This window comes from Cydia strobilella, chromosome 2, assembly GCF_947568885.1.
Source record: "Cydia strobilella chromosome 2, ilCydStro3.1, whole genome shotgun sequence".
Classification (NCBI taxonomy): Eukaryota; Metazoa; Arthropoda; class Insecta; order Lepidoptera; family Tortricidae; genus Cydia; species Cydia strobilella.
The window spans coordinates 16482505-16510006 of record NC_086042.1 but is presented as its reverse complement, the minus strand read 5'-3'; the positions used below and the strand labels follow the sequence as shown (position 1 = coordinate 16510006).

At 38.2% G+C, this 27502-nt stretch overlaps 1 long non-coding RNA gene across 1 annotated transcript in view; it reads right to left on the bottom strand.

Moving 5' to 3' along the window:
* Nucleotides 1-7644: 7644 nt before the first annotated feature.
* Nucleotides 7645-27502, bottom strand: part of LOC134752734 (uncharacterized) — a 68787-nt gene continuing 48929 nt past the window's right edge. Inside the window, exon 3 of the long non-coding RNA XR_010128765.1 lies at nucleotides 7645-8108. This is a non-coding gene — a long non-coding RNA (uncharacterized LOC134752734). The remainder of the gene's footprint in view (nucleotides 8109-27502) is intronic.

Below are 27502 nucleotides of genomic sequence, written 5' to 3'. Positions count from 1 at the left end.
AACACGATAAAATGTATTTAAATATACATAAATGATTTTTTCTATTTGCATTAATTATTTTTATGATTTTGACCCATGTTCTTTCACTGATATGCGTTAAAATTATAAATAACAAACGAAACCGTCAACGCCCTCTATACGAGTGTAGGCCAAAACTAGTGGCGCCCTCTGATCGAGAATCAAATTTTCTTGATTTTCGAGGCACGTTTTTTCCTTAGACTGTATCCATCTATTACGGAGTTATATCTATCTTTGGCTTCGGTCAATAAAACTTACCATTAGAAAAATTTCGTAGAGACCTGTAAGCAAAAAAATAATAATAAATACATAGGTATTTGAAACAGACATATACAGATCGATGATGACTTATACAGACAGATGTCCTATAATGAACCCAGTAAGATATGTTTTGACGATATAAAGTTGTAATAGTAAGTTTTTTGTAAAACCATACCTTACATACCTTACTAGCTTACGAACAAAACTTATGTGAATAAATTTTATTTTGTACTTAATAGACTTATATTGACCGGAATATAGACCGTGATTACCTTTTGTATTGTTAAACCAACCGTGAATCATTGAAAACTGTTTGTACTTAATGCCGAAAATACTGCCATTTGCGCTCTCTTCACGGCGCGAAGCCGCGAAGTAAGTGTGGCGTCAATTTCGCAGATTGTTCACGCCTTCGCGCCTAGTTGCCTGTTTTTTGTCGGTATATCGGCCAGCGTCAATGGAGGCGCGAAGCGCGAACTGGCAAGGCTCCACAAAACACAATATTTTGGCTCATCTGTCGCAAGATAAATATTAATTATGAAGCGGCTATATTTTACGGTTTTACAACAAAACAAAATGGAAAAATAGCTACAGCACGCATGATGTCGTAGCTAAATGACAGTTAAATTCGATCAGATGGCTTTTCTGCCATCTTGGCGCGATCCAAACTGCGAAATCGCCGTGAAGTTTGCGAGTGTGGACATGGTCTATCTATATGTCACAGACGTCACAGTTAATTACTCGGAGAATATGTAGGCATAACATGAACATTTATATATTCTAAGTTAGGTTTTAATTGTTTTATAAATTCATCGTAGGTGTGATGATTAAACATGCATTTAACTTTTGCGAACAGCGTGTTAGTAATGTTGGGAACCTAGGTATTTAAAATAACTTAAGCCCCATTTAGACGGAACAAGATCTTGCATGCGATTTTCGTTACATATCGGTACCTGTTTAGTCGATCGACTGGATTCATTATTGTACTCTACAGAGTTTGCAATGTGTGAAATATTGCATTGCAGTTCCTGATCCTTCTTCGTAAATGGAGCTTAGTTAGTGGCAAATGAAGTTTAAAAATGTACAGACTTTAGCCGTGCTACAAATGCTATAAGCCCTCGTAGCGCTTCTCCTGTCGCCAACCTGATGACAGTAAGCCGATACAAAATCACTACACCTTATAAAACAAAGTCCCCCGCCGCGTCTATCTGTGTGTATGTATGTATATTCGCGATAAACTCAAAACTACTGAACGGATAGAGTGATTCTTGATGAAGATTTAGGTGTATAATTTGTGAAAGTTTTGTGTAACCCGTGCGAAGCCGAGGCGGGTCGCTAGTACTAATAAAAGAGCAGTATTACCATTCTACACTGGAACAGTCTTAAGCGAGTCAAGGTTTTTATAGTATCCCACTAATATTATAAAAATGCATATTATTAATTTATTAAATTCCTAAATTGAGGTGAAGTAAAATTGGAAAACAGGACAGGTAGTGGAAAGTGCCAGGAAACTTTTGAACCCAGAATCCACTTGCTAACGGGGTAAGGTAATGGCTAGCTATTCGGGAAGGGTGGCATGGGAGTGTTGTTAAGGTTACATTTTATATGAGACTGCAACAGTAATGCTGTTGCAGCATAGCTGCAGGAACAATCAATTCAGAATATTGTATGTAAAATTATAATAATCAGTGCGGATGCCCTGGAAATTGGCATTTTCTGCAGCAATGCAGTCAACAGCAATATTTTACAGCAGCGTTGCATTAGTAATTCTGGTGCAATTTTAATACTTAACAAAACTTACGTTAGACACTGACATATTAAATATATTAAACCGGGTCACTCACTTATATAAAGTCGACGATTCGTTATGGAGTAAAACATGTCGAGCAATCATCGAATTTACATATATACGCGAGTGACCCGGTGCAGTCTGAATCCTGCGTGACTGCGTAGGCAACTCATATTAGGTAGTACAGATACATCTACAGCGCATAATTATTTTCCATCGTATTTTCACGGAAACGTACGAACGTGTCTTGCTATTTCAGTCAGTATCGGTACAAAAGTACTGAGGTTGACTGAAGTAGCATGACAAGTAGGAACGTTTCCGAGAAAATAGGATGGAAAACAATTATGCACTACATCTATGATTATGTTATTCGATTTTGGATCTATTATTATTTTCGATTTAACGATATAAACGATTAAAATTAATGAAAAAGGCGATAGACGATATGAACGAAGGTCGAAGGACGAACGAACGAAGGGCCGACCCTGTTTTCAGTGGAGTAATGAAAAGTATTGAATTTAAAGGACTTAACTTAATATTATTTATAGCTAATATGCAATTAAATTAAGGTGAAGTTGGTTCAAAGTAAGGTAAAATAGGACTTGGAGGGTTCACCATGTTCAGTTGATAAGAAATAGAAAAAAAAGATTGTTTAACATTTAGTAGAACCTAGTAGTAAAACAGTTTTTTGCACAAAACAAGTACAATAAAACGGAGAAAATACAAATTTAAATACAGACCTATATGTATTTTTCGAAAGTGATTGCGATTTGACTTTTCAACCCAAAGGGAAACAGGCCTAGGCCTCATTGGGATTACACTAGTCCCCCTTCCCCCGATATTTTCCTCCACCAAAAAGCGACTAATATATATTAAATAATGTTTTGTATATAACTTCCGAAAGACTCATTGGCAAGAGCCGCGGTTCAAACCCGTGACCTTCGGTGTGAAACTCGCAGCAGGCCTTACCGCTAGCAAAGATAGATATAACTTCTAACTTCGTAATAGATGGATACAGTCTATGGAAAAAACGTGCCTCGAAAATCAAGAAAATTTGATTCTCGTTCAGAGGGCGCTACTAGCTTTGGCCTACTGTCGTATAGATGGCGTTGACGGTTTCGTTTGTTATTTAACAATTTTAACGCATATAAGTGAAAGAACATGGGTCAAAATCATAAAAATAATTAATGCAAATAAAAAAAATCTTTTATCCATATTTAAATTCATTTTATCGTATTTTTATAAATCTTCATTTTTAGTTTTAAAGTGTGTCGACAGATGGCAGTGAATTTACTGGGGTTACAAAATTTACTATGACCATAGAGTAACTTATACTAGAGCGGTACTGTCATAGTAAATTTTGTAACCCCAGTAAATTCACTGTCATCTGTCGACACACTTTAAAACTAAAAATAAATATTTATAAAAATACGATAAAATCTATTTACATATGGATAAATGTTTTTTTTTATTTGCATTAATTATTTGTATATGATTTTGACCCATGTTCTTTCACTGGTATGCGTTAAAATTATAAATAACAAACGAAACAGTCAACGCCCTCTATACGAGTGTAGGCCAAAACTAGTGGCGCTATCTGATCGAGAATCAAATTTTCGTGATTTTCGAGGCACGTTTTTTCCTTAGACTGTATCCATCTATTACGGAGTTATATCTATCTTTGCTATGACCATAGAGTAACTTATACTAGAGCAGTACTGTCATAGTAAATTTAGTAACCCCAGTAAATAAGTTACTCTATGGTATAAGGTACTCTATGCCGCCAGGCTAACAATGCTCTCAAACTTCTCTATATAGGACTCAATTAACGATTTAATTAGTTTGCATTAATAATATTACAAATGCTAAAACAGCAATAGAAACACTTCATAGGTATCTTAGACTAATAATTGGCTTGTTATGTAACTTGTGTATAACGCGCTTATTAGTTAGAGCGCAACTCAGGGATGATTAACAAAGTTCAAGACAAATTGTCATAGTTCAAGTTCAGTTTTGTGGCTCGAGAGGCTTAGCATATATTATATACGTGCGAGAATCCTACTTTACCATTCACGTTAAAACCATGAAACTTTGTCATATGACTGGCGATTCACCGTGCCGAGTCCAAACTAGGCTATGGACGTACTTAGCAGGAACTAATCTTTAATCTTAGTACCAGTTAATCTTTGAGGTTGTGTTTACACCAGAGTTAAGGTGTCGTTCGAATAATGATTGCAGCTGCATCACTGTTGCGGCATTACTGCTGTGACGTTGACGCGGGTGCTGTCACTTTCAATTTGTAGCTGCATTACTGCCGCGATTAGAATGTTCAATCTATCAAACATTTTACTAGTGGCCCTGTGAGCTGTAGACCTCGCGAGGATACCTTTAAAATGAATAAATGTATGGCTGCGCCGTTTTGACAAAAATACCAAAAACTGAATGGACAAAAAAATTATATTTAGTAATCGAACCTGCTCACAAAATTTCATGAGAATAGGTGGAGAATTGCAACCTGTAGAGGAGAACATCCGCATACGAAAGCATTTTTGCCCAACGCGCCCACGCGTGTAAATGATCACTATCTTCGTTCGTTCAAATCACTATTATCCAAATTAAAACCTCCATTGGCCCTCTAGGGTGTACAAACAGGGCACCGTAAGAATGTTTAATTTACGGAAATACTGTTTTTGTAAAGTGGGGGTAAATGGCGGCACTCTCGCAACGACAACATTCTCGCAACCCTTTTCTGCAATATATAGGTACATATATGCGCTGTCTCTATCGGCCGCCAGGCCCCTAAGGTCAATAACATACACAAGGATTTATTTAATATTATACGCGTAATATGCCATACGGAGATTCGCTTACATGACAATGCATGCAGGACTTGCAGGAGCAAGCCGAGATAGTACAGCAGTTTGGCAAGTCTACTGGTAAGTGCATCAATTTGCTTTTCCCATTTTAAGCCACGATAAAATTAAAAACCAAGAAACCGCGTGTTCGTCGCGTGTGTGATATAGGTCTCATTAGATATCTTATTAAGGTCAATTAAAAAACCATTTACTTGGAACCAACATGTCAATTTTAGTAATGTAATCGAAATGTTCCCTTTTAGTTCCTCAAAAGTATCACCGGGTAAATAAGGCAAAAAAAAAATTACCTACATAGGTTGCTAAAGTCGCAACTCATCCTGAAGTCGAATAAAAAGCACCGCAGACGTTAAGAATGATAAAATCAGATGTACATGATGTTGTAAAATAAAACTTGGTAGCAAAAGGGCAATAAGGCAAAGTGAATTGCCAGTATTACGCGAGTGACTTAGAAAACTTGCCGACTGTACTACCGTAATAGGATTGGCGGCAAATATTGGCTGGTCGCGAACGCGATAGGGCCTAGGGATTTTATAAAAGTACTCTCATAAATAAAGGTACTTTTATTTTATCAGAAGCAAGTAAAGTAAGGGCACAGAATAACAAATAGTACGTAAGGGTGGTATTAAGATTTTAAAATCTGTTTTTATTTGAAATATATATAAATGTTACTCCCAGAGCTTCTCGCTCAATGCCAATGTACAGTCAAGGGCATAAATACATATACATTGCCAAAGTTTCAAAAATATGTGAACGCTCTTACACCTTAGACAATAAAGTCGTGTTCACATATTTTTGTGCCATTTGTCTGGATCGATATTTTTGCCTTCGACTGTACATAAGAGCGTGAAATATTTTTTAATTTTGCAAATTGTTTTGTATGCCTATAGATAATAAAATAAACCTGAACTGTGATATTACATTGAAAATCATGAGTTTTAATTTTCCCCGCGGACTGTTTCCAATTACCCCATACGGGCTCGGGTAAATAGGAACAGCAATGTTTTTGATTTTGTAAAATTGTTCTGTGATGACGTTTAATTTAAATAATTATTTTACAGATAACCGAACTAACGGTTTTCGTAAAAATTGAATCGGTTTGTTACAATCTTACATATATCATTTTAGAGCGTTGGAAAATAAGTGTTGCCAATTTCTCCACTTTCCCCTACGAGCATAAATATCAAATCATAATAACGGTTGCGTTTTTATCGTCTGTCATCATGGCCGTCACTTTCTAAGTGGTATGTAAGACTGTAAGTGTGAGAATAACGCGTAACTATCATATCTGTACAGATTTAAAAAATCTGAATCCCTCGGAGCTTCTGGGCAAAGATGGTACCTTTCGTGTACAAACACTGTTGTTTCCACGAGCTTTTCATTACATAGCAACCTGTATTTTCCGGTAAACCGTACACATATAAGTGGTTTTAAAGGTCAGCAACAGTTTATACGTTAAAAGCTAACTAATAAAATAAATACTTTCAAAACTATTGCGAAACTCCCTTACATGTAATGTTTACATGATACTTACTACTAGCCCCCGTTTGGCCTATTTAGACAGAATAGTAACTACGAAACCCTACACAGCATGGCCCGACATGCTCTTGGCCGATTTTTGTTGATTACTTTAAAAAGCTCGTATCCCGAATTATTTTGTATGGTTAAAATTGTCATTATATAAGTCAAATCTATCTCAATATACTTACTTCTTAGGTCCTACGCTAACCACCGTTAAAATATTCGCCCGTATTGAATTTACACATTGTATATACTTTAAGGAGCACCGGCTGGTGAGTAGAAGTTTCTTTGTTTTATTTTGTTTGAAAGTTGGGCCTTTTTATAAAGTGCCGAACTATTGTGCTACTACAGTTACTTCGTAATAGTATTTTATACAATCGTGATATAATAGAGAGCTTTTCAGTCGAGTACCGTGTTTAAGCAACGAAGCTTGCTGAGTTGCTTAAGGTAAGGTACGAGATTGAAAAGCTTGATTATATCACTATTGTATACAATACTTTTTCTACGAGACAAAAAAATAACACTTTCAGCTAGTAGAATCATATAGGTAAACAAACCAAAAGTATACAGGATACGCGAGCTGCCGCAGCCCGCGATACCTTCTAACTCGTACGCGCCCCGGCCGCGGCCGCCGCGGGCCCGGCGCCCCCGGCGGGTTGGTCAACGACACCTCCTCGTAACTCATGAGGCCCTGGTACCTGCTCCTTGCTAAATTCAATTTTAAGACAGTTTTTTTCTCGATTTTGGCCACCGTAGCCTATGGAGAACTAATAAGCAACGCTAAGAGGTTTTCGTAGGGTATAGATGTTGCTATATGAAGGGTATCACATGCGCATTTCTGACTTATGAAGCAATTGTTTCTACTACGACATAAAATAAAATGTTTTTGTTGGCCAACCAATGACAAAGCAGATGCGACGCAGCATCGTGTTTAAGTAGGCTAATTTGGTTTGAATCGAGTCTCCTTAAACAAGAAATATTTTATCGAAATGTATGACATTCTATTTTCAAAAATGTTATAATTGACTAAACCGTATCGATAAAATTCTTATGCTTGAGTCGGAAGTGCCATAGACTATCCAACGTTGAAAAGAGTAAGGTTGTAGTGTAGCATATCAAGTTGTAATACAAAGATTATACTCTCGACGAGTAGAAAAAAATCGTTAGAATACTCTCTTACTAAACAACCCACATAAAAAAAAAACATGTTTCCTCTTTGAAAAGGGAAACAAATAAAATCTTTTCATCTTCAGTCTCATCCGTTCTCATATTCTTTTATTCCATTTCACATTCTCATTATAATATTTAAATTACCACTAACACGTGCATTTTACGAAAATAAACCTACCCTCCAAAAAACAAAACTCAATTTCGTTTAAAATTATAATTTCGAAACCGACTCTCACCTATATTTAGCAGCAGACCAAAATCAACCATAAATGCGGTTATTAAAGTTCAGTATTCGCTTTTCCGAGTAAAGATATTCGCGAATTTTATAACAAACATGAATGTAGATTTGCGTAAGGCAAAAACATTTTTAGAGCATAAGAAATAAAGTATAGTTTCTTACTTTTTGATTATCGTAGAGATGTCTTCCCGGGATGCACTCAAAGCAGATGAATAGCGCATGTTGTAGACACGAAGAGCATCTGAAAACAAACATACAATATAATTAATAGCGTAATTATTATGCAGATAAGTATATTTTCGTACACTGTATTTCTCAGTTATAGTAACTTGTTACATTACAGTTTAGTAACCAACTAACCAAAGATAGCATAAAGGGAGCCCTGCCTTTGTTAACTATGTCCATCTCTTTCTCCATGTCGTAGTCAAATTGTAAGAAAACGGCGTCGTCATTTTACAAACTTTTTTACGTTTATAAAAAGACGACGTCGTTTGTAAAATGCCTAAGGCAAATTATAAAAAGTCTGCATTTTGTAAAATACCTTATGACAGCGCCGTTTGTAATTTGCTGCGGCATTTTGGCCGAATTAGTTTTTGATTTACCACGCGTGGCGCTGCACATCAAAACTATGAAAAACGCTGGGGTGTCCATCAAATCTGGAGTTCGTCGGACTTATTAGGGGCGTAGGGGGCGGGGGAGGCTTTTGGATCTGAGTGGCTCCGGCGCTGCGGAAGAACCGCCTTCCGCCTTCCCGTGACGAAGCACGGTCACAACACTCGGCTCCGCTACCACTCGCCTCGCTCGTTCCCGCGCTCCGTCACAGCGGGCGAGGGCTGCTCTCCCTCCGCGCCTCCGATTTCGCAATTGCTCTCTAGGGGTAGGACAGACAAGACCGCGTGGGTAGTGGGGTGCTCTGATTCGGGTTTGGGTGACCTTGAGATTTTGGTGGCCATGAGGATGGTCGTGTGATATAAAAGCTAATATAAATTTATAATACAGTAAAACATGGTCACCCTCAGACAATTATCACGTTTACGTTGACACTAATTATTTGCCTTCGGCAATTTGCATACTTGAAAATGTTTGTAAATTGACGACGCCGTTTATAAACGGCGGATTCTTACAATTTGCTTGCGACATCCATATAATTATGTTATTACAGTTCGCTCGGATACTATGTAAAGCTAGCAGGTGTTTAATTGTTCGGTGTAATTGAGTAGAATATGAAAGTAGATAGAACAAAACGGTCACTTTTTATGGTGACTGATATATTGTGAACGACAATTTGAAGGCGAGTGTCAATTATGAACGTCTGTACGTACTCCTTGATTTATGAAGATTTTACGTAATTGACAAAAACCTATAATTTTTATTTATTTATGACGTACATAAATTTGATACTAATGAATATATATAATATTATAATACTAACAAGGAAGGGTACCCAACTGTCCGGCTCCGATTTGATTTATTTTTATACATGTTATAGAGTATTCTAAAATTACAGACACGTATTTTTTTAGCTGCCCAAACTCAACCTACTGGGAGAAATTGGCCTCCAAAGTACTGAAAAGTGACAAAACCCTCTAACTTCTGTAGAGAGTTTTGTTCAAGCAAATTGCTAGTTAATTACTGGTTTGAATATGTTGGAGAATATGAAAAAAACCGGCCAAATTTTCTTGAGTAACTTCTAAACTGTTTATCCTAAAATTGTAAAAAAAATATATTTGAGATTCTCACAATGAGCTCTTTCATTTGTTATGTAACACGATAGGTATAGTTTATACAACTTTATGTTTTAATTTTCTCATTTACCTCCCAAAAGTGGCCCCCATGTTTAAAATTAATTTGTTTACGTTACATGTCCGTCTTTGGGTCACAAACTTACATATGTATACCAAATTTCAACTTAATTGGTCCAGTAGTTTCGGAGAAAATAGGCAGACGCACGAGTGATCCTATAAGGGTTCCGTTTTTTCCTGTTGAGGTACGGAACCTACCTGTTTACGGAACCCTAAAAATAATGGATACAAATTTTGTTATTTTGGCTCACTCATATTTTACAAAAAAAACACAATTCAAAGTTTCGTTTCACTCGAACTTCACTTTCGTTATTTTATTAGTTTTATTACCATGAAAACTGAAAACTTCACGGCAGTGAAAAATGTTGTCGTGTCATAGTTGTTAACCGGTTTGGACTTTGGACATCAAGTCCTAGCATATTTTAAAACATCAAAGATCCTAAAAGTGTACATTTGAATAACCTGTTTTAGGCGGTATCGTGGTGAACGCATAGCTGCGCAGGCGCGCAGCAACGTGTGGGCAGTGCCGGGCGGGCGACGTGAACACGGTAGTGAATAAAAGGGAAGTAAGTGAAACGATGAGAAGTATGAAACATTGGTGTTTTTTTTGGAAAATGTAGGTTTGAGCCAAAATAATAAAACACGTGTCCATTATTTTTTACGTTCTCCAACATAATTTGCATATAATCAAACCACCAATTAACTGGCAATTTACTTGAACAAAACTTTTTACTAAGGTTAGAGGGTTTTGTCACTTTTCAGTATTTTTGAGGCCAATTTCTCCCAGTTTGGGCACCTAAAAAATACGTGTCTGTTATTTTAGACGGGACTAAATATAATGACCACCAAAAATACTCTCGTACCCTAAATAAAAAAATCTCTTTCACTTTCACTCAAACACCAAAAAAATAAGGTCTAAAATTACAAAAGTACCACCTGTTTAAATCACGACTGCACTTCAAATTGTATTTAAACACCAAAAATCATGAATGATCACCAAATATAATTAATTATCACCAAATCTTGAAGAGCAAATTAATGCGATATTTTCACTTAAATAAACCACTATGATTAGCAAAAAATTTATTCATATTACCAAATAAAGTAAAATGATGCCAAAATTACTAGCCCCTCCCGCTCAATCCCTCGTACACCGCACCGTATGCGCCGCGCTCGCCTGACCCAATCCTCAAATCAGTCACACGCCACCCTTACAGAAAAGAAATGCTACTAGAGAAGTGGTTAAGGTTAGGTTAGAACTGCGATCGTCACAGAAACGAAATGCTACTAGAAAAGTGGGTTAGGTTAGAACTGCGATCCTCACAGAAACGAACTGCTATCAGATAAATGGGTTAGGTTAGGTTAGAACTGCGACCCTTACAGAAACGAAGTGCTACAAGAAAATTGGGTTAGGTTAGGTTAGAACTCCTCCTGAAGCTTAAGCTGCAAACCGAAGAAGACCTGAGGGCCGCGTCCAAAAAAGTGACCCAAAGACGGCTTGCCCGTCGTCCGGAATCGTTTGGGACGACAAGTGGGTCAGACGACGAAGACCGCACAGCAATGGCCCTGAACCAGCAAGTGCATGATAGTCTGGGGCTTATCAAGAACGTGGCCACTAAGTCAGGGGAGACATCGTGCGGTGTTCCACAGGGCTCGGTCTTAGGGCCGCTCCTGTGGAACATTGGATACGACTGGGTGCTGCGGGGGGAGCTCCTCCCGGGGTCAAGTGTGACTTGCTACGCAGACGACACGCTAGTCACCTCCCGGGGGACCTCGTACCGGGAAGCAGCACGCCTCGCCACCGTGACGGTAGCACAGGTGGTGAGACGCATAACGATGCTGGGTCTGGAGGTGGCGCTGCACAAGTCCGAGGCGCTCTGCTTCCACGCTGCCCGGAAGGCCCCACCTGCAGGATCCAGCATCGTCGTTGGTGGCACTCGAATCGAGGTAGAGTCCAACATGAAATATCTTGGACTTGTCCTCGACTCCCGCTGGAGCTTCCGCGAGCACTTTGCCCGCCTGACCCCCCGACTAATGGCAGCATCGGCCGCACTGAAGAGGCTGATGCCCAACATCGGGGGGCCGGAGGTTGCGAGCCGCCGTCTGTATATGGGGGTGGTGCGATCGATGGCCCTGTACGGGGCGCCGATCTGGGCGGTGACTCTGGTGGCCCGAAATGTCGCCCTGCTGAGGAAGGCTCAGAGGGCGATGGCCATCAGCGTCGTACGCGGGTACCGCACCACCTCATATGATGCGGCGTGCCTATTAGCGGGAACGCCTCCTTGGGATCTGGAGGCGGAGGCCCAAGCGGCCCTGTACGAGTGGCGCAGGGACCTCCGGCTCCAGGAGTACCATCCTGCGCCCAGGGAAGTAGAGGCGCAGAGGCTCCTCGTCCGGCAGTCCATCGTCCTCCAATGGGAGGAAGAACTAGCTGGGCGCGAGGGAGGACACAGGACTGTCGAGGCGGTCCGGCCGGTCCTACAAGACTGGCTGGAAAGAGAGCGGGGCTCGCTAACCTTCCGGTTGGTGCAGGTGCTCACGGGTCATGGCTGCTTCGGGAGCTACCTGCACCGGTTCGCAAGACGGGAGGTGACGGCCGAGTGTCACCAGTGCAGCTGCGGCGAGGACACGGCGCAGCATACCCTGGAGGAATGCCCAGCCTGGGCGGGGCAGCGCCGTGACCTCATGGCAGTGGTGGGGGACGACCTCTCCTTGCCGGCCGTAGTTAAGGCTATGGTCGCCGACGAGAGGTCGTGGAAAGCGGTCCTCTCCTTCTGCGAGGATGTAATGTCGCAGAAGGAGGCAGCGGAGAGGGAACGGGAGGCCGACCCAGCCTCGCACCCGATCCGCCGCAAGCGCGCAGGGGCTCGGAGGAGGGCGTATGCCCATCTCCTCCCCCCTACCTAGCGAGGTCTGGGCAGCGGCGCGGGGGCGTCGCTGCCCATTACATAGGCCTCGCAGAGAAGGCGCGCGTGGTGTGCCCACGCGCCTTCTGAGGAGGCAGGGCTAGAAGTTACTCCCTAGCCCCCCCCCCCAGAGAAGGGCCCGCTGCATGTGGTAGTGGCGGGCGGCGCCGGCGTGGTCACGGTTGCGTACTTAAGAGAACCCGTGGCCACGCCCCATTGGCGGCGCGCAGGCATACCGTTGGTTTTTTAGTGGGTAGTGGCGCCTTTTGCCGAGTCCCACATAACCCGCACTTTCTCCCCCGAGGGTGTGGGTATGCATAAAGCATTTTTCCAACGAAAAAAAAAAAAAAAAAAAAAAAAAAAAAAAAAAAAAAAAAAAAAAAAAAAAAAAAAAAAAAGGTTAGAACTGCGACCCTTACAGAAACGAAATGCTACTATAAAAGTGGGTTAAGTTAGGTTAGAACTGCGATCCTCACAGAACTGTACTGCTATTAGATAAGTGGGTTAGGTTAGGTTAGAACTGCGATCCTCACAGAACCGAACTGCTATCAGATAAGTGGGTTAGGTTAGAACTGCGACCCTTACAGAAACGAAATGCTACTAGAAAAAGGTGACGAAGTGGATTAATTAATTTAATGGGATAACGAAACGTTAAATATTTGCCCTTTCTTAATTAAAATGTGCATAAAATTTTGGTGGTATTTATTATTTTTGGGTTTAGAATGATTAATTTGGAGTCATTTGCTTTAATAGGATAGCAAAATTAAAAATTTTGATTATAATTTCACATTAAAATGGAGTTCTAATTTTGGTAATCATTTACTATTTTAGGGTTTACAATGATTAGTTTGGAGTCATTTGCTTTAATAGGATAGCAAGATTAAAAATTTTGGTTATAATGGAGGTCTAATTTTGGTGATCGTTTACTATTTTTGGGTTAATAATGATTATTTTGGTGTTATTTGTTTTAAAAGGATAAAAAAACGGTACACATTTGGTAATCATTTCACATTAAATAGGAGTTCTAAATGATCTAAATGATCATTCATTATTTTTAGTGGTAAAAACGAATTTTTTGGTGTTAAAATTTACTAAATCTGGTGATCTGTTAAATACATGCCATTTTAGACCACTCTATAACATATATAAAAATAAATCAAATCGAAGCCGGACAGTTGGGTACCCTTTCTTGTAAGGATATATTAAATATTTACTTGTTGAAGCCAACAATTGTTTCATACATTGTTTACACCTAGTAATAGGGCTGTCATCATCAAAATCACATCATTATGAAACAAACAAGCTTATAAGGCCGTTATAAAACATCCGAGCACACTTTTAAAACACTTGCATATTTAAACAAAGCCTGGGGGAGTTAAGGGTTCCGTGTTATTATTACTTCATAGCTTTGGCCGGCGACATTGACCTGCAGAATTTGTAAATGACATCCATACAAAATTCTATACTCTTATCTTATTTTGCTATATGGTGGTTTTAGGGGGCGAACAATCGATCTACCTAGGTCTTATCTCTGGGAAAACGCGCATTTTTGAGTTTTTATATGTTTTCTGAGCAAGGCTCGGTCTCCCAGATATTGACTTTGGTTTGGTCACAACTAGTTACAAATATTATTAACTCTTTACGAGCGTGTTTGAATGTCACACCTTGGAAGGTCGGATGGCAGTCGTTGTACCAATAAGTAGTGCATATGCCAATTATTGATATTAGGTTGCAGAGCGAACCTCAGGCTCTATTAACGAATCGTGGCAAAGAAGTCGGGATACAATTAGAAAATTTGTGTCTTCTGTACTCGGAGTGAGAAATATCATACTACTTAATCTAAAGCCGTTTAATTAACTGCTTTACATAGAGTAAAAAAATGCCTTACGGAATAAAAGACGAAGAAAATAATAAACTGCAAAAGAATAAAGAAACCCTGTAAAACCAAGGTGAACCATAAAATAAATCGATTTTTTGTTTGGTGTTAACATGCCTATTAAAATTAAGACGAGAGTGGATGACCGCTTCTCCATACCTACTAAGGCTACTAACGGCCCCATTTTCCTCTCTGGGTAATAACATGATGGAAAATATTTTTACACAAGTTATTGTCTATTAATTATAGCTATGCCCCTTCGTTTGACTTTTTATTTTATTTTTAATTATTATAGAAGGCAGAAGCGAAAAACAAATTATAAAAGCTTATAATTTATCACTTATAATAATTTTAAATCTAAAAAATTTAACAAAGGACATGGGTAGCTGCACAGCTGTGTGCATACATCAAATTGCGTAAAATAATTTTCTAAAAAGTTAATATCCAAAGAGGAAAATTGAGATTACGTTTATATGGAGACGCAGTCGTCCCTTTTCCTCTTAACAACGGGACCCCACTGGCTAAAGTACTTAGCAATTTAATGGATCCGTCGGTAGGATTACAACTTCGCTTGTTAGAAGGCTTAGGGTGTCGTCACGTGACGCTAATGAGCCCTTATATTATATTTATGAAAGAAGGTGCTCCTACTGCATTATATAAAAAAGTATCACATTTGAGGCTTGTTAAACAAAATTAGTAAAATAAAATTCATATTCATCATCATATTAAATCAAATTTACATTCACATTTACTTTTCGTCGGGTAGTCACACAAATCTCGGTTTTGACAATTTGCTGGGACGTCAGTTGTTAGCCGCGACCACGACCAGTGAAACCTGTGTTGAAACGTCGGTAAATAAATTCGCGATAGCCCCGATTGTAAATGTGATTTAATAAGTGCACGGTGGTATATGTACCTATAGCTGGGGAGCCGGCGATGCCTAAAGTGTAGTTACTCGACCTATTAGAATCGAAAGATTAGATGATAAGAAGAAAAGAAGGTTATATGTAAGTTTTCTTTTCCAGCGAGCAGGAAAGCGTCTACAGATTTTTTTTTAAATTTCGGGGGGTTGGTGGAGGGCTAAAAAAAATCGTTAATTAGATTGTGGATTTGGTCGTTTTGGTCCAAGTTAATGCTATAATTTTTCTATAACTGAATATTACACTTATTTGTACGCATTTCCTTAATCTGATGAACACAAGTTCGACGCCCGATTTCACATTGTAACCGTCAGATTAAAGAAATGCGTACAAATAATTATTAGATTTAGTAATAGCACAATAATTATAGCATTAATTTGGACTAAAATGACCAAATCTACAATCTGCTTAACGATTTGTTGAACCCCCAACCAACCAACTGCTCAACATAGACGGCTAAAAGTGGTAAAGGTAAACTCCACGGGGTAGGAAGGTATCACTCATATCTTAATCTGACGCGCTCGAGTAACTACGAAAATCCTCTCTTGGGCTCCCCGACCACTTCACACAGACAAAGATGACACAAAACGGAACTAAGTTTGTATTTTCGATTTAACGCATTTAAATTACATACATAAGAACGAGTAAGTTCCAATATACATGCATTATGTTTTACTGCACACTGAATTGGTCAAAATGCTAATTATGTACTAAAATTTAGTAGTTACATCAAAGTCCTCTCATGTTGTGTTAACCATTCATAAAGCAACTGTACTGAAAGAAAATTCTCATTCGTCCAAACTCACCGAAAAAGACACAAGTAGGGCAAAACCATACATAAATGTATAGAACTAACGTATGCAGACCCTGTTTGCATACGGACGATGCACCAGCTCTCATTAAAATGCATGAACTGCCGTCCGGGCGGGGCGTAGAGTATGCTACGGATTATACCTCTGCATATAAGCTCTCATAGAGGCGGTAATGGAATAGTTTTTTATAGAACTTAGTTTTGAACGTGGTAAATATATAAAAAAAAACTGTTCCTGTTTCCGGGGCTAACTTTAAGGCAGACAAAACTGTGCTCTGTGGAAAGTGCATAAAATCCGAGTGTAGATGAAAACGTGAGTTACGAAAAGGGGTACCCTCGTTTTTCATAATTTTACTTGCACTAATTTCATGTGCCAGCCCATAGTTACCATGTGCCATCTCTCTCTCCTTAGCATTATTAATTCCCATCTGATTATGGGGTCTGGTTTTCTTGTTCTTCCTCTCCGCTACCAACCACCAATTACCACCAATTATGATTACCGAGTGCCATAATTTTGCTTATTACAATTTCTTATGCCATAAATGTTGTGTGCCATAATACTGCTCTTATAAGCCCTATAGCAGTATAATATCTATTTTAAAAATAGTATTTTAAGATAAAGGAAATATATGTACCTACATGTTTGCATTCAATTTTTATCTGAAATTCCGCTAATTGGCTTATTAGGCCAGAATATATCAAATTCAATAACAATTACTTGCCAAAAATTTTAGTAGCCATGTTCTTTTTTTCGTTATTTGACTAAAAAATCCGAATCAGAACACCCTACGTGGTTTTGTCTGTACTATCTCTTGCCAAGCCGAAGGCGTGGAGGGAGTGAAACCTCCTATTGGAGCGCACAGTCTCCTACTTAGTTATATTCAAAATCACACGAATCTCAACTTATATAATAAATATCAATATCAGAAAAATATAACACGAAGGTTCACCAAGTCTCAAGTTCTAATAATGAAAATATCTCAAGGGACTTTTATTTAAAGACAAAATATTACTGAATGGTCAGATGATAACTACCGAACGACAAGCACACACTGGCTGAGATTAACACAACACCGAGGAGAGTGGCGTAGGTAATAAAGAACAGCAGGAGCGGTAGTACTCAGCAGTGGTCGGATACAGGCTGAATAGTTAGAATAGATAGATAGAAAATATTATGGTTCGGATAATAAATAATACCATGCTTTCCAATAAGTGAAAGTGAGTCGAATTGCATACGAAGCAAAGATAGATATAACTCCGTAATAGATGGATACAGTCTAAGGAAAAAACGTGCCTCGAAAATCAAGAAAATTTGATTCTCGTTCAGAGGGCGCTACTAGTTTTGGCCTACAGTCGTATAGATGGCGTTGACGGTTTCGTTTGTTATTTAACAATTTTAACGCATATCAGTGAAAGAACATGGGTCAAAATCATAAAAATAATTAATGCAAATAAAAAAAATCATTTATCTATATTTAAATACATTCTATCGTATTTTTATAAATCTTCATTTTTAGTTTTAAAGTGTGTCGACAGATCGCAGTGAATTTACTGGGGTTACAAAATTTACTATGACAGTACCGCTCTAGTATAAGTTGCTCTATGATACGAAGTTACGTAAAATTAGACCAAGATAACACTGCAACAATTTTGACAGCATAATTATATAATATTTTAACGTTTAAAATAACACTTGCACAGTCGGGGCTGTCAAAATCGATGCGGAATTATCTTGGTCCTTTAACTCTAGACATATTCAATGCTCTGACCCGTCTATCAAACAAGCCGCCGCTCTGTGCCGTTACTCGCAGTTAGCGCACGCTTTGTCGGAATCTGTACGATCAACAAAAAAATGTATTTTTTCCTAACTGTTCCCGTCCGCTTGGATCGCGTTGCCAGCTGTACAAAATGCATGAAGTTATTTCTCTTTGACTATCATTTGGGAATTTTATTTGATGAAAATATTTCGTTTTTCATTTTTTTCTTTTGAGAGAATTTCATTCTGTGCTCAGTTATTGTGAATATTCTGAATGTTGTGCAGACGTAATAGCTAACTATCACTTCATTATTTGAATATTGCGATTTTTTGCGCTCGCCACTAACGATCATCTATCGTACCTACCTTTATGTTATGCCTAAATTTATGTCAAAAATATTATTTACGCTGCCGTACAGATATTCCAAGTAGAATTAAAGCAATTCTTTGAACGTTGGTGGCCTAGCCGAAGAACGTGCGACTTTCAAACTGAATGTTGCAGGCTCGAACATTGGTTCACATCAAAGACTTTCTTGGAACTTATTTATGTGTAAAATATCATTTGACATTTATTACCAACACAATTAATCCCAATAAGGCATATATTTCCCCTCTGAGTTGAAAGATCGGAGAACAGTCGTGTGCCAATTCTTGGGATTGGGTTCCCGAGCTGAATCCAGGCTCCCCAAGTAAGCCATGGCAAAATGCTGGGACAACGCTAGGAAGTTTACTATGGATTAAAGAAATCTTCAAGTTAAACCAGCCGAATATTAAGGGCCCACATTAACCTATGTCTACGGCCGAAATTCGGCGAACTGGTCTCCTTAAATCCAATATTGGAGCGCTCCAAATATCTATTGTGCGATAGAGCTGGCCATCAAAGGGCTAGCTTGAAGAGCACATCCTGTTGGTTTGCCTGTGAATTTCTCTTAGAAATTTCACATAATCATGTTAAGCCTATCTCAGGAATTTGTTTAAGTGCACTATTGGGTACCTACCCCTAAAATATTTATTGGAAAAGGATACATGGTTTAAATACCTTAAATATTAGGCATCAAATAGGGTCGCTAAAAGTTTATAGATCAATATTTCATGGCATCCTACTTACATAATGTTACGTCATTTTTGAGCCACCAGTGTCAGCTTGAGCCTTGGCAAACAAAATATCCCTAGGGAGGTAATGGATTTTTTAAAATTATGTCACTAAGTTATAATTATATGAACCAAGCAGGTTATAAGTCAAACATTTATTTAAAATCACCCAATAAGTAAATTTTACTTTTAAAGTAGTAAATGTTAATTATTTCATTTCTTTTATTTATGATTTAAAAAGTCAAATTTTAATGATTTAATAGCTGATTAAATATTGTTTACGAAGTTTTAAATCGTGGCTGTACGCCGTATAGGTCTTGCCTTTTATGCCTTTGTTACGTCAAAAATTAAACAAAATGGTAGACGATATCTGTAATTTTACCGTAGGTATTTAACACATATTTCGGTCTGTCTAAAGCAAAAATAAAATAAGAAATTATTATTGATCAAAATGACTATATACATGGTCTCATCGGAAGATCAGCGCTGGAAGTCACCAGCAACATGCTGAGATGAGGCCATTTCGTGGCACTTTAATCTTATTTTATGTTTTCTTTTATTTTATGTAATGTTTGTTTGTGCTTACAAATAAAATCTTATTCTATTCTATTCTACTATTGAAATTGAAAGATTGGATGATAGTAAGAAAAAAAGGTTATATAAAGTTTTACAGCGTCTACAGATTTTTTTAAATTTCGGGGGGTTGGTGGAGGGTTAAAAAACCGTTAAGTAGATTGTTGATACAACAACAATTGGTTTGGTCGTTTTGGTCCAAGTTAATGCTTTAATTTTTCTATATCTTAATATTTATGACACATATTTGTACGCATTTCCTTAATCTGACGACCACAAATTTGACGCCCGATTTTCACATTGTAACCGTCACATTAAGGATTATTGAATTAATTTGGACTAAAATGACCAAATCCACAATCTGCTTAACGATTTGTTTAACCCCTCACCAACCAACGGCTCAACATAAACGGCTTAAAGTGATAAAGTTCTCCACGGACGCGCTCGAGTAACTACAAAAATCCCCTCTTGGGCTCCCCAACCATTAAAACAATAAAAATAATGCAAATTAGTTCTTAAAGTATCCTTATTGGGGTGATTAGGTTGCGGTATAATATTCCAGAAATTCAAATGCGCCTCCAAGTCTTTCAAGTTACGTTCGGAAGTCTATAATGCAGGGCGGTTAAACTTAAGTGCTTTCAGCCAGCTCCGATTTAAGCGCCTCGCAGAGAGAACTGTGCTCCAAGCTGGCCAAACATCTTGACAGAGAGCCGTGACCTGAAGTGGAGGTGATTCTACCCTAGTACCTAAATACAGCTGCCCTTGAACGACACAACACGCCAGAAATGTATGTAGATGAAGCGGAGAGTGGGCACTTCAGTCAGTTGACAGAGTGAGGGTTAAACGAATAAGATTGCTTTTGTAAGAGCTTTATTTACAGCTCTTTTATGGGTGCGATAAATGTGACATAAATTACACAAATCTTATTACAGGTTACTAGCACTAGTAGTACTATAGTACTACACTAGATATGATTTCAAAATATAGCTAGACAGCTATGTTATTTGCGTAGCGTTGTAGAAGCGGGAAACAGACTACGTTTAAGTATATATATATTTCCTTGATAAATTAAGTTGCTGTCGTTGCCGCACTGCTGTTGCGATTAGAACGTTCAATCCGTCAGTCTTATCTTATATAAGTAAGTAGATTGACGGTAAGATCACCTGTCTCTCGCTGCTGCAACGCTGCAGCAATAACACTGCATCACCAGTAATGTCATCTTTAGAGTTGCTTTAAAATTATAAAATGAAATGTTTGTAGGCTCAGTTTAAATGAACTAATTTCAAAAGTAAGTACAATCCCATCCACATATTTAGCTTATGTCGTATGGCCGTATTGCAGGCAGCATACGATGTATGTACAAAAAAATAAAAAGTGGTAACAACACTAACAACTCGCCAAACTATAAAAAAATTATATTATATTTATATTTATTTATAATTGCAAATTGGAACATTTATTTTGGCAAGTATGTAGGTACATAATCTGCGTGCATGCCAAGCTTCATACTTTCTTCCTGATAGGACCCTTTTTGATCTAAAAAGTCTGACTAGCAAGCAGAAGCTCAGCTAGCGTACGGTCCGCCTGATGATAAGCGATCATGGACGCCTGCCACTTCAGGGGCGCGTTGCCGACCCCATATTCTGAACGGAGATATCGAATGGGGTCTGTTTCCGTTTGCATTGGCAAGTTGGTAAATAGGTATGGTTAAAACGTTAAAACAAAAGACCCCTCCTCCTAAGTGATAACTTATTACTTAGGTACTACTCGTACTAATGAGGCCAGTGTTAAATAAAAGACTAGGTACATAACTCCTGCGAGGGGCCCTAAAAAATCTAGGTGTAACCTGGTCCATGGGCGCTCCGGCCAGGGCCAGACGCGCGGGGCCTGTGCGGGAGGCGCACTGGCCGTCGCAGCGCATACGGCATAAGCTCCACACGTCCGCTCGATAGCTTCATCCATACCCGGAAACCAGGCATAACTTCTCGCTAATGATTTGGTCTTTACAACTCCCATGTGAGTTTCATGAAGTTCCCTAATAACCTTGTCTTGGCAGCCCACCGGTATTACCACTCGGTGACCCCACATGATGCATCCAAGTTCTAAATAGAGCTCCTTCCTACGATTGAAATACGGTTTCAATTGTTCTATTTCTACGGAATCTGGCCACCCATCTAAAATGAAACTTGTCACGCGAGACAGTAACGGATCTTTTTTAGTTTCATTCTTTAGTACTTTGTAATCTAATAGCAGGGCGTCGGACGCAAAGTGGAGATAAGTTTGTTCTGGCTCCCTTTTCTCATTCTCCACTTCACTTACTTTATGCGCCTTAATAAGTCGCGATAAGACATCCGCCACGTTTTGCTCTGATTTGACGTATTCTATGTCGAAATCGTACGCCGACAAGCATAAAGCCCATCTTTGTAACCTACTCAAAGTAACCTTTTATTCAAAGTAATTTTTGATAATAATTTTGATTTTATATCAAATTTAAGCAAGGCATATTTAAACGAATTTGTAACAAAACTGTATTATCTGAATCAGTGAGTATTTATTTACTATTCGTATAAACTATAATTAGTAAGTGTGCATAAAATCGGAGTATACTTTTATCGCATAGGTACTCAGTTATTCCTAAATAACATGTTTTTATTCGATTAATTTTCGTGAAAAATCGTATTGAATGAAACGAGCTCTATATTCGATTAGCGTTTCCCACATGTTATAGCGTGTTACCAAAATATATACCGGCCATACGTCAACGTCGCCTCGCTAAGGCGACGCGAGAAATATGCCGAAGTATTGATATGAAAAATGAGGTACATTTATCATAGCACGTATTATATAAATTGGAGTGTAGGTATATAATAGTGATATCGGATAGAAAGCGCTATTGTTATTTGACGTGAGGGATTATTCTGTGAGATATTACATCGTGAACAAATTGTGATGCTCCGTTTGATGGTTTGTGCATCTTCTTGTGATGTTGGTATTTCTGTAGGGTTTATTTCTGGTTGTTGTTTATCACTGAGGATAAAAATATCTGTCAGCAGGCATGTGTGTACGAGTATACCTACTGTGTTATTCTAGTGATCGGTAATAACGGTTTAAATCATAGCAGCGTTGTTGGGTTAAAGGAATCTGTAAAGTAAAATTCAGCTTAAATTATTAATTAAGGTAACCTTATGTATGAACCTAATTGACCGTCTCCTTTAAAAAAAATATTTTCCTTTACTTTACTCGACCACGCATACCATGAAATTAAAACGTTGTTACTGATCACTAGACTTATTACTGTACATGCAAGACTGGTCGCATGCGTACTAATCAAGTAATCAGCAATAAGTTCATTCTAATCATTCTGAATCAATAAATGCTCAAAAAAGGGTCTTCGTGAAAGGGTCCTTTGTCACAAGATAGAGGTTTCATGAATCATGATGGATGGTTTCAAGGCTATTTGAAGAAAATATAGTATCAAATGAAGCAATTTTAGGGTTCCTTACCCCTTGCGACAAAAAAGGAACCCTTACGTATAGGAATAGAATCACTTTCTTGTCTGTCTGTCCATTTGTCAAGAGACCTTTTTTCTCAGGAATGCGTAGAGGTAGGTATCAAGCTAAAATTAATATCAAATACTCAGGTTTGCCACCCCTTTAAGCAGTGAAGAAATCAGTTCTAAGTCAACGAAATCTAAAGATAAGACTGTTTATGCTCGGTTTATGGCGCATATTTGTGACCTATAGGGGGACTTCCCGTTGACCTAGAATCATGAAACCATGCCATGTAGTACAAGTAAGGGGAAAAGTTCGAAAATCGTAAATTTGTAGTTAGGTCACCAAAATCAATATTTTTTTTACCATTATAAACTTATTTGCAGTTGGTACACTAACCGCAACCTATGTCGATGTATGATAATAACAATTTTGTAACAGCAAAGTTAGGGTTGTCCCTCAGTGCAGTTTATCTTTTCGTTAGAGAATCGGTAATCGAACTGTTTATATACCGAAGTAAGTTTGTACGGCATCCTCGGTGTGCGAGTCTGCATGACTCGCACATGACCGGCTTTTAATTTTAATTTGTTCGTTCAGAAGCACAATTTTTTACAAGACGGATTTCGAAGTGTTTATTTTGATTTGTGTTATCAAAAAATATATTTTTAATTTACCTACGTAGATATGTAGGTATTATAAGCAAATTTGTCAGGATTATTTTTAAATTTCATTTCAATAGAAACCGATTATAATCAAATATTTTACAGTTATCCGCAACCAGCGGAGCGCAAGGTCCTCTGAATATCTAAAGTACGGATCCGTTAGCGAACCAACGTTATTATACAGGCTGTGTACACAATATTGTACTCGTCGACTCATCGGCGTGTACAAATTTTAATGAGTCCACGACTATATTCAGTGCTGTCTCTTTTTCGTTTACAATTACGAGCTTTCTGTTGAAACCACGGGAAAATGCGGATGCGAAAATAATTCATTCTGTACGCGGCTTTTGCTTTGATGTTTTTCGCTAAAAAAAACTTTTTTTTTGTTTTGCCGTTTTGTATGCATGTGCCTGTTCGAATTTTTATTAAAATAACCATATTGCTGAAATTGAGTTCAGAACAATTTGAAAGCCTAGAATGCGTTATTTGTATTGGTTAAATGAATTGTGGACTTGTGGAGTAGGTAAAATTTTTATCATTATCAAAAAATTTAATATTATTATCAAAAGCTGTATTAAGTATATTGTTATTATTAAATAGTACTTATTTCCCATCACGGAACAATGGTATTCCGGACCTTTGGAAGGCGTGCGCGGAGCCAAAGCCAACACGTAGTCTCCTTTGATACTTTAATGAAATGTAAGGGGTACATCGAGCGGATGCTGCCCTTGCCCGTGTCATGGGACGCACGCAGAGACAGCACCCGCCAGGGTGTAAGAACTATTGAGTTGATGGAGTCTTAAATGAAGTAGGTTATGGGGTGAAAGCGAAGAACTAAGTACTGATCAAATAGTATTATACTTAGGTATTTAATATTAAAGGCAGGGAACAGGTACTAAAACACGTTATAGATCGCGGGCTAATTTCTTCGATCGTCACGTTGCGGGAGATAACGTGGTTAAGGGTGCTGTATAATGAACCCCCGTAAACGTCAACTGCCGTTCCGTTAGTGTTGAGGAACGGCAGCCACCCAAACACGTAAATGCCAGATAGAATTACACTACACTTTTGAGTAATAAGTGCATCACTACATATTAACAATGTAATGATTGAATGAAAATCAATTAGCAAGTGAATGATAATATACATATTTACATATAATCGCCACTCGTGAATTTCCTACTTTTCGCTCTTGTATCGTAATGTACTATAATGTAATTCTTACTTAAAATGTGTACTGCATAAATTTAGCCAATTCGCGAATATTTCTATGATTCAAACATTCACATCAAACATAATTAAAATTATTAAAAAAACGTGTGCGAAAAAAATTATAATTATAGTAGTAGTAGTAGTAGTAGTAGTAGTAACACTTTATTGTACAAACAATAATAGGAATAATAACATTAATCATTAGTACAAAGGCGAGCTTATCTCTTTAAGGGATCTCTTCCAGTTAACCTTTGAGCAATAACATTGATTGCTACACGAATTCTTGAATTTTCACCTTTAAAACGGCCTTTGTTCGAAGTTTGTTAACACTCTTATTGAGTTAAGAAGCTTTCTACTGAACTTCCATTTAATTAGAACTAAGTATCGAAAAAGACCCCTCCAATCAGTTCACTATTTCTTAAGATTACCTTTACGCATCTTGAAACTTTTTCCATTTGTTTTATTGCCACAGCGCTTTTAAGAACAGGCAATTTATAATAAGACACGTGGAAAATAGGCATTTTATTGCTTTCAAAATTATTGAATTAGTAGTAAATAGGTATACTTAGCGCCACTTGCATCATCCCACAAACCCGGGGTTAACCGGTTAAACCGTTAACCTAGTGTCACATTGTACTGGTAACCATGGCAACTCCAGGTTTAACAGGTTAACCCCGGGTTAGCGGCATGGTGCAAGTGGGCCTTATTATATTAACTCGCCGTTTTTCAATTCCAACGCAATATGCGTTTTCAATTTAAACAATTATGGCGTTATTCATAACCGCGTTACTGGCTTGAATTAGCTATGAATCGTTTGTCTTTATCTGTCATTTTTAACCGACTTAAAGATTTCAAAGGAGGAGGTTCTCAATTCGGTTGTTTTTTTTTTTTATGTTTGTTACTCCATAACTCCGTCATTTCTGGACCGATTTTGAAAATTCTTTTTTTGATTGTAAGTATATACATACAGATTGGTCCCGTTTTTGTCAAAAAGCAGTTCTGATGATGGGATCCATGAGGAATCGAGGGAACTCCTCAAATGTTAAAGGCATACATATAGTGATTTTAGTATTTTCATCAACAAATCAAGCACTTACATTTAAAAAAGTGACATTTGATGAAGTGGAACTGCTGATGATGATCAGAACGGAACTCTTCAATGACGCATAGTTCACGTTTGGCGATTTGTCCTCTTCGTTATGTTTGTTAAGCAAGTTAGGTTTTCAAGAAACATTTTTGTCAAGCTCGAGTTCTGATGATGGGATCCATGAGGAATCGAGGGAACTCCTCAAATATGAAAGGCATACATATAGTGATTTTTGTATTTTTATAAACAAATCCAGCACTTCCATTTTAAAAAGTGACATTTGATGAAGTGGAACTGCTGATGATGATCAGAACGGAACTCTTCAATGACGCATAGTTCACGTTTGGCGATTTGTCCTCTTCGTTATGTTTGTTAAGCAAGTTAGGTTTTCAAGAAACATTTTTGTCAAGCTCGAGTTCTGATGATGGGATCCATGAGGAATCGAGGGAACTCCTCAAATGTGAAAGGCATACATATAGCGATTTTTGTATTTATATCAACAAATCCAGCATTTCCATTTTAAAAAGTGACATTTGATGAAGTGGAACTGCTGATGATGATCAGAATGGAACTCTTTAATGACGCATAGTTTACGTTTGGCGATTTGTCCACTTCTTTATGTTTGTTAAGCAACTTAAGTTTTTAAGACATATTTTTGTCAAGCTCGAGTTCTGATGATGAGACCTACGAGGAACCGAGGGAACTCCTCAAATGTGAAAGGCATACATATAGTGATTTTTGTATTTTCATCAACAAATCCAGCATTTACATTTAAAAAAGTGACATTTGATGAAGTGGAACTGCTGATGATGATCAGAATGGAACTATTCAATGACACATAGTTCACGTTTGGCGATTTGTTCTCTTCCTTATGGACCCAAACCCAAACTTGGACCCGGACTCGGACCCGGACCCGGGTCTGAACATGGACCCCAACTCGGACCCGGACCCGGACCGAACTCTGACCCAAACCTGGACCCGGACAGCCGGACACGGACCCGGACTCGGATCCGGACCCAGACCCGGACCCGGAAATGCTACTAGAAAAGTGGGTTTGGTGAGTGGGTGTGTTTTGAACTGCGATTCTCACAGAACAGAACTGCTATCAGAAAAGTAGGTTAGGTTAGGTTAGAGCTGTGACCCTTACAGAAACGAAATGCTACCAGAAAAGTGGGTCGGTTTACCTCCTTTTCTACATAATTAGGCAAAAGATGCTGTCTTTTTCATTTCATTGTCTGGAATCTAAGAATGCTTTCAGCGGCATCCCCCATTGAAGTCGGTTTTTTTTTCTTAAAAATTATTACTTATGTATTTGTAAGAAAGGGATAAAACATAATTTAACTAAATCAGGCCCGTAAAGTTTTATGAATAAGGGGGTTAATCTTTTATACATTATTTGCATGCAAGAAAGTATAGGTACGTTTAAATACGATTTAAATATATTTAA